This window comes from Anneissia japonica, unplaced genomic scaffold (assembly GCF_011630105.1).
Source record: "Anneissia japonica isolate Jap-2015-1 unplaced genomic scaffold, ASM1163010v1 scaffold8272_len249160_cov157, whole genome shotgun sequence".
Lineage (NCBI taxonomy): Eukaryota > Metazoa > Echinodermata > Crinoidea > Comatulida > Comatulidae > Anneissia > Anneissia japonica.
The window spans coordinates 157485-166232 of NW_022742976.1; the positions used below are offsets into that span (position 1 = coordinate 157485).

General features: G+C 33.4%; 1 pseudogene; it reads left to right on the forward strand.

The window, feature by feature from the left end:
- LOC117119295 overlaps positions 1-8481 on the forward strand; it is a 25164-nt pseudogene extending 16683 nt beyond the window's left edge.
- The last annotated feature ends 267 nt before the right edge of the window (positions 8482-8748 follow it).

An 8748-nucleotide genomic window follows, 5' to 3' on the forward strand; every position in this document is an offset into this window, starting at 1 on the left:
TGGGTTTGCGTCAGGAAGTTATCATGGGAGAGATGTTTTGCCCTACCTGACGTGTAATCGTACTGAATACTCAGTACGTCCCCAAATACTAGCGAAAAAAATTCGCAAGTAGTTCGGGTGGGAATCGAACCCACGACCTCCAGGTATCTGGCCTGATGTCTTACCTTATGTCTTTATTTCTATAACACTTTTATTTATAACACATTTTCTCAAATATCTACTCACTTTGGGATCGCACACTTTATTATCATTGTATGTAGAAAAATATGTCGATTGCTTACTGAACCACTGTAGGCCTAACTACGGTACAGCATGGAGGAACCATGGGTACAGTATGTTTATAGTTTATTGACAAATACATATATAACAGCCCTGTACAGCTACATAAACCATTACTCTTATTTTATCAAGTACACGCCCTTCTTCATTGATATCACAATGAAGAAGGCAGGGACGATTACAATTTTTGAGTAGAATACTAGAAATAAATATATTTTTGTTCCCAAAAGACGTCATAATCTCCACTTTTATAATATACTATAATTTAAATAGGTAAGGCCTTCAGCATTATAATATTATATATTATTAATAATGTGACAGTGATAACAATAATAAATACTACAGTATTACAATAGTAATTATTAATATTAACAGCAAATTATAATTTTTTTTTAAATATTTACAATTTTTAAGTTCAGTTAGCCTTCATAGAATGTCGAGAGATGAAATGAAATGTACATAGTGTGTGTAGGCCTATTATAAAGGTCATGGTTGAATGCGTTTCAGTATTAAATTACTATAATATAATACAATAGTAATTATTGATATTAACAGCAAATTATAATTTTTTTTTAAATATTTACAATTTTTAAGTTCAGTTTTTAGAACTAAAAAGAACCCAACTTAAAATAAGCCAATCCAAAATAATAATAATAATAAAAATAAACCAGGGTTTCTCTTTGAGGTTTTACATTATATCATTAATTAGTAAATCTTAGATCAATAGGCGTAGACTATTATGTGTTCATTTTTATTTATGTTCTCACTTCAGGGCTCAGTTTAATGCTACTTAGGCGATACTTTTCCGGTGGAAGATGCTACAGTGCTGCAAAATTAAATGGAAAAGTTGTGATAGTTACTGGAGCAAATACAGGTATTGGAAAAGAGACAGCCAAAGACATTGCTGGACGAGGTAAGTGATGAATAGCGATTCATGACTTTTCTTTGAACAACTAGATTAATAAACTAAAGCAATTTTAAGAAAAAAAAACTTAATACTGGGTATTTGCCAATGGAGTAAAGGACAATTTGTGGGGGAGAATAAAATTATACTACTTTTTTTGCATATTAATAGACTCATAAAATCAATTAAATAAGCCTTTTCAAACACCTACCTATAGATTGTCATAGTTTCCGGGGGCTTCAGCCCTGAACCACTTCCAACAGATTCACTTGCATTCTCGTTGGAGTGTCTAAGGCCTCCACGCCCCCCTCCCCGTCGAAGACATCGGACCATCATCAGGCAAATCCAAGCCACCATTAGTTTAACCACAACTAAATTTAACTTTCTGATGGGGCTTCTGGTTCTGTGGTGGATTGGAATGGGACAGGAGGTACACTTTCCCCTGTTCCATAGAATAAGGCCCTCTCACAAAATTTACAGGAAGTCATTTTTGATCTCATTCGTTTTTATTTTCTAACCGTTGTTTTAATATTATTTAAACATAGGAGCAAAAGTGATTCTTGCATGCCGTGATATGACCAAAGCTGCTGTCTCTTATACACATCTAGATGTGTATAAGAGACAGACTCCAGTCCGTCTTGCCAAATTGTCACGACCACGTGCAAATCGTGGATGTGTGGCGATATTTTTAGTAGGCTTTAGGTCTATTTGTTTTTTCTTTTTACCAGTTTCTAATTGTTTATTTATCTTTTATATTGAGAGCAAACCAAGTCGGTGTTTTGGGCCATTGCTATGTTATTTTCAATTTCCCTCTAATCAATGTGTAATTTTTGCTTCAGTAATTAAGATACATCTTCTAATCATGGCCCTATGTTATCAAATAGGATTGCTATGTAGGACGCAAAAACTATGGAACCAATATGCCCAGGTCAGCTTCCATATCCACATGCAATGTAGGCATATTCATGTGCATATGGATGTATAGGCCCACTATTGATAGATGCATGATATGGCCTGCTCACTTGTGAATAATGTGATGCGTATTATTAGTTCTAAGTTGGACTTACACAGCGCTTCCTGAAAACATCCATGATAATGCTATGCGTATTATACAGGTCAGCACCACAATATTAGTAGTCATATTCACATCGTTAGAAATACATATCTATTATATAGTATTGTAAAATGATATGCCTATATTATTTATAATATTTGTGTTATAGACTCTGTAATGTTATATGCAAATGTTCACATATTGCCTGATATGGCAAAACGGACCAATAGGTTTCTACAGATCGTATGTTTTCTATAATTATGGATACACATACAAAGTAGAAGAGATCCACTGTAGGAAGTCTCAACGAACATCTTACATCAACAAGTTAGAGTACGCATGTAATATAAATATATTGTGATGTGTTTTCTTATACTTTAATCAATGCAACCTTTTAGCGATACGAACGGACAGGCATCATTATCATACGCGTGTGGCACTGCCATGACGACAAAAACCGTAAAACGTTCTATTGACTGAAAAGGAAATAATGATAATAATAGACCTAATATTCATAGCTGAAATACAAAAACAGTAGGAACACTTACCCTTCTTCTTCGTCGGAATCCCCAGCTTTATTAGTGTTTACGTCGTCGTCTGCGTCCTCTGTTATACTTGCCATTGGCCACATAAACACCATAGATTCCCTTACCATCCGACGCATATTAAGTCCGTATATATTAGTATTAGCGGGAGCTTCGGCTGCTTTATTTTTTGTGCTCCCTTGTCTCCGTATGAATCTATCCATAGCGTCTTGATATGTTGTATATTCCCAATCATCTATATCCAAGAAAGTATAGTCACTCAATAACAATTAGAAAATTGAATCCAAAATCAGAGTAATTTTCATTTTTACGCTGCCTTAGCTTAATAGTCGAACCAATCGATTTTTAGACAAAATTATAAAGAACACAGAAGTAATTTTAACAGAAATATTTTACGAAATCTTTTCCTGAAATAATATACAAATAATAACATACTAAAAGTTCGAAAAAATCCAATCAGGGGAATATTGTTCATTATAGATATTTAATAGGTTAAAATCAAACGCTTTATTGCACAACTGCTCTGCTGAAGCGTATAAACGCATGTCGTTGCCAAGTTGTTGCTATCGAAAAAATGTGAATTATTGGGTAATACGCCTGCGCGAGATCCAAAGGCCGGGAACACATTGGTTTGTCGCATCAAAGGGATCTGTTGCCGAGTGATCTCCTTCTCAATAATACCTCCATGCTCTAACACAGTTATGGGTAGTACTGCGAGACGTTAACATACCCAATACCAGTAACAAAAATATAGTGTTAAAAATACTATGTACAGTACTACTACTAGAAAAATAAACTGTGTTTAAATACTACTACTATTACTACTGCTACTGCTGCTACTAGTATTACTACTACTACTACTACTACTACTACTACTACTACTACTACTACTACTACTAATAATAATAATAATAATAATAATAATAATAATAATAATAATAATAATAATAATAATAATAATAATTAATAATAATAATAATAATGTGTTCTTGCTTTTAAGGTGTCTTCAAGACGGAACGACATGAAACTTCAGATGGATTTGAATTGCAATGGGGTACTAATCATCTTGGCCCATTTCTCCTCACTAACCTCCTGTTAGACTTGCTAAAAAACTCAGCCCCAAGTCGAATCATAAATGTATCTTCAAAGCTTCATAGAAATCCAAAAATGAAAATCCGCTTCGATGATCCTAATTTAAAAGACAACTATGACCCAGACTTAGCGTATGGCCAAAGCAAGTTAGCAAATATTCTGTTTACAAATGAACTAGCAAGAAGATTACAAGGTAAACAAAGGTACCTCTCTAAACAATTGCAAAGAGTGGCGATCCTATAGCTTTGGTAGTGCTTGGATGTTTTTATTTCCAGGGTCCTTCATCAAAACCTTGATTTTGTTCTTAAAACAATAAGTGATCTAATTTTAATACCAAACATTGAAGCTTCTCTCCACCAAGGAGTATAACTTGTACCTGGTGGGGTTGCCTGCTACTGTGGCTTTATGACAGCAATACTTAAGCATGTGGACCTATAGTAATGACCAGGGAAAATAAAGCACTTTCTAGCCTAAAGGAATAAGCGCTATATAAATACCAAATAACAAAATAAGAGACTTGTTTTTGCGTAAGATTAAAAAACAAGCAAACTTTACAAGTAGACTGTATTGTCTTCTGCTTTTGTTAACACTATTTTCAAAAAAGGCAGGTCTTGTGCATTCAAAATACAGTACTTTGTATTCGTCATTTCTAATCCATTTTCCAACAAAAATTGTGGAAATTAGATTTAATAACAATTCAATTCCATTCAATTCAAATCAACATTTATTTCTTTCAAATTATATAATAATTTAAAAATAATTATTAACAGATATTTAAAGTATTTATGTATGTATATACAATGTTTTAGCAAATATAAATTAAATGGAAAGAGGCACGTGCCCTGTAAAAGTAAAATTAATTGGAAACAAAATCCAATTAAAACTTGTGATGGGCTAGCCAATTAATATTTTATAGTAAATAATAAATAAATATATAATTATGAAGAACTATAAATATAGACATATAAACATAAAGAGGAAGCACAATTAATTAATGTAAATCATAAAAAAACATGACTGACCTAGTATTACATTAATTGAAGGCCTAATTTGAAAGAAGGTATTTTTTAAATTTGTATGAGAATAGTTTACTTGGGGGGACAATGTTATATTGTTAGGGAGATTGTTAAATAATTTGGTACCGCTATAACGGACATTGTGTTGCACATAAAGAGGAAGCACAATTTATGGTGTAAATCATAATCATAAAAAACATGACTGACTAAGTATTACATTAATTGTAATTTGAAAGAAGGTATTTTTTAAATTTGTATGAGAATATTTTACTTGTGGGGGACAAGGTTATATTGTTAGGGAGATTTTTAAATAATTTGGTACCGCTATAACGGACATTGTGTTGCACATAAAGAGGAAGCACAATTTATGGTGTAAATCATAATTATAAAAAACATGACTGACTAAGTATTACATTAATTGTAATTTGAAAGAAGGTATTTTTTAAATTTGTATGAGAATATTTTACTTGTGGGGGACAAGGTTATAATGTTAAAGGAGATTGTTAAATAATTTGGTACCGCTATGGATATTGTGTTGCATTTGAGTGACTTTGGGTTGAGGTACAAAGGGAGGATTGGGGACGAAGGAAGAAGACACTAATAATAGTCTTGTACAAAAGCTTTGACCCATTTATTTTAATCCGGATGCACCTCCCTATAATCTTATAAGTATAAGTTATCTGTGGTAGCCACATAATGTATTCACAAATGTCATCAATTTACTAAAAAAAAAAAACAAAAAAAAAAACACTACTTTATTTTGGTCATTGTAGGAACTGGTGTCACCTGCTACTCGCTGCATCCTGGCGTTGTATTAACAGAAATTGCACGTGACTTGAGTTCCTGGAAACTCGCTCTCATATATCTGATCGCTTTCATCTTGATTAAAACCCCTGAAGATGGTGCACAGACCACAATACACTGCGCCGTCGAAGAGAGTTTGGCGAACGAAACCGGCTATTATTACAGGTAGGCAAGTATGTATTGGTCATCAAACACATGAACATTGTGTTCCTTTACCCAGGCTGGGAAAAGGGTAGATTTTGTCGGGAAATGAAAGAGTGTAAAAAAATAATATCGCAGGTTTATGTTCGTTTGGGCAAACATTTCTTCAGTGAGCCCCTTACCAATATGTGAGTGTGTCATTTCACATCTCAGTGGGTTAATTCACAGAAACAAAATCATAAACTTCAAAATTGGTTGTTTGAGGTTTGTTTTCGGGTTGAAACTTTGGTTGAGTGGGTAAAAAAAAGTATGTGGTTTCAACTTAATATAATTATTCTAGATAAAACTGCACTTAGGTATAAAAAGGCAAGTACGAATTAGTTGGGGTTTTTTTTCCATGTTTTATATCTTAGTTATTTTGAGTTGGTAATCCATTGTAAAAATTTGTACAACAATATTTTTGTCATATTTCCTCCTCAAAACTCAATTAATTTAGGCATTTAAACGTCTAATGTGTGAGATCCGAGGGCTACAAAAATTTGAAATCTCCACCTCTGACTACATTAGCCTGATGCCTATTAAAACCCTAATTAATTCAACAAAATTAGTCCAGTATTCGAAGTCCAGCGATTCTTTGCATTTGACACCCACTGGGAGTCCCAGTCATCCCTTAGCCAAATGCTAGCTTTGCTCGTTTAGCCCCGGTTGGGTCCTTTAGCCCCTTCATTGGCGGATCCTGGTGCCTTCACTGCTTTAACTCTTATCCATTAACACCTGTATTTCTCTTCACCATTTTAACTATCTCCTTTCCCTTCTCATTAACAAATGTCTCCATACTCCTTTCTCACCACTATCACATTACCTCTTCCCAATCAATGATCTTTTGTTTTAACTATTATCATCATTTCATATATTCTGTCAACATGTATCTCCTTTAATTTCTACACATCAAGATTCAAGATTTATTTTCGTCATACATAGTTCATATACGAGATTTGTTTCTTTGAGTTGATAACAAACAGTAGAAATCGAAAACATCACTATAATATACAAGACAACAATTAACAGATATAATATTAAATATGAATATAACAATATATAGGTCCAGGAGAGGAATGGCATGGAGTGTAGTATAGTGAAATCATTTTTTTCCTCCATAGTGAAATACAGTAGATAAACTTGAATTATCTACTAACGTGTTCGGTAAAGACTCTTGTTGCATATCGTAAAAATGAGTATTTATGACAGTTGGTACGTTTTAAAGTTTGAATTATTCGGCCAGATCTACTAATTGTTATGAACTTGTTAAGTGGGTGAGTTTGGTCCTTCGCTATGTCCTTAATTTTATCATCATCATTTTATCAACATCTTTTCATTTGCAACAAAAAAAAGACAAAAGAAAAAAACACTTCTTTACCCCTTTCAAATAACCATGTACCTCATTAGGCCTATCTGTTTTTTCATCACCACCTCTCTTGTTATTGTCTTTTTATCACACCTGATCTTATTGTTTTTATAGTGATTGTAAAAGAAAAGATCCTGCACCTCACGCTATGGATGAAGAGGCTTCAAAGAAACTCTGGGAGATGAGTGCTGAAATGGTTAAACTGAACACTTAACAAGACTGGATTTTATCATAACTTTCAAGAGGAATTTGGTTTAAACAACTTACTGATAGAAATTTGTCTAAATATCATTTTGTGAGATATTTTGTGATGTATTATTATTAAATTGATTTGCAACGGAAAACATCCTGCCTTATAGGCACACTTAATCTCTTTCAAATTGACGCATTAACGAACTGACACAAAAATTACTGTGAATCCAATTCAAGTAAAAAGAGCATGTAAATTCTAACTGTACTTGTGATTGTACAATCTATAAGTGTCCTTAATATGCATATATCAGAGGCTGATTTGGGGGCCTGGGGGCCAGCCCCCTCCCCATTTTTGGAAAGTGAAGAAAACGAAGCACTTTTGGACCAATTCCAGGATAGTGTTGTCTCTCGATAGCCCCCCCCCCCTCCAACTTTTAATGGGGTAATGGAACTGGGTCCCCCGTTGCTAGGTGTTAGGTAGGCCTTCTTGTATGCTGGTGCAAAAGACCCTGTGATACCATAAAGTACTGGGTTGAAATGAAGTTTTCGTGATTGAGTCACAGATAAAGCTAAATATCTGATTTCACTTTTTTATATTTTCATGTAAATTATGTGAATTGCCAGTCAATTACATGAATGGGAATATTACTGTTAGTTTGAAGACACTTGATGTAGATCCTAAATATTGTAAACGATTAAATAAATAAATAAAAGCTGTGTTTTGTGTGTGAAAATCACTAAGTGAATAGCCTCTTTAAATAATTAACAATTTCCCAATCCAATTAAATTTGTTATCTTTAAACCTCCTTACTAATAATGTAGATCTAGTTCCTTCAGTCTGAGTTTTATCGATAATATTTAATAAATATCAATAACATTTTTCCAAAATACATCATGGAGCTAAGTTTCAATCTAAACCTATTGTGGTATCATCTATAAACATTGACACTTTAAATTCAATATTATTCGTTGTGGTACCTTTGTTTTTCTTATTGCTGCGTAGAATAATGTCTAGTATTTTGGAAAATATTAAAACACTGAATGGTATAGCCCTGTCAACTTAGTATTTTTATTTCGAATTAATTCCAGCAATGGAAGACATTATATACAGTTTTGAGGACCACATCAGAAAGTCTATTAAAAAAAGCAGACAAGGAATTTTGTGTTCTTTTGTAAGAAGTAATTATATATCTATTTATAACACACCTAAATAATGTAGATCTTTGTCATTTGATTTGTGGATTTCGTACAACGTGACATTGGTTATTTATCCTCCCCCCCCCCCCCCCCCCCCCCCCCTCCCTAATTTTTTTTTT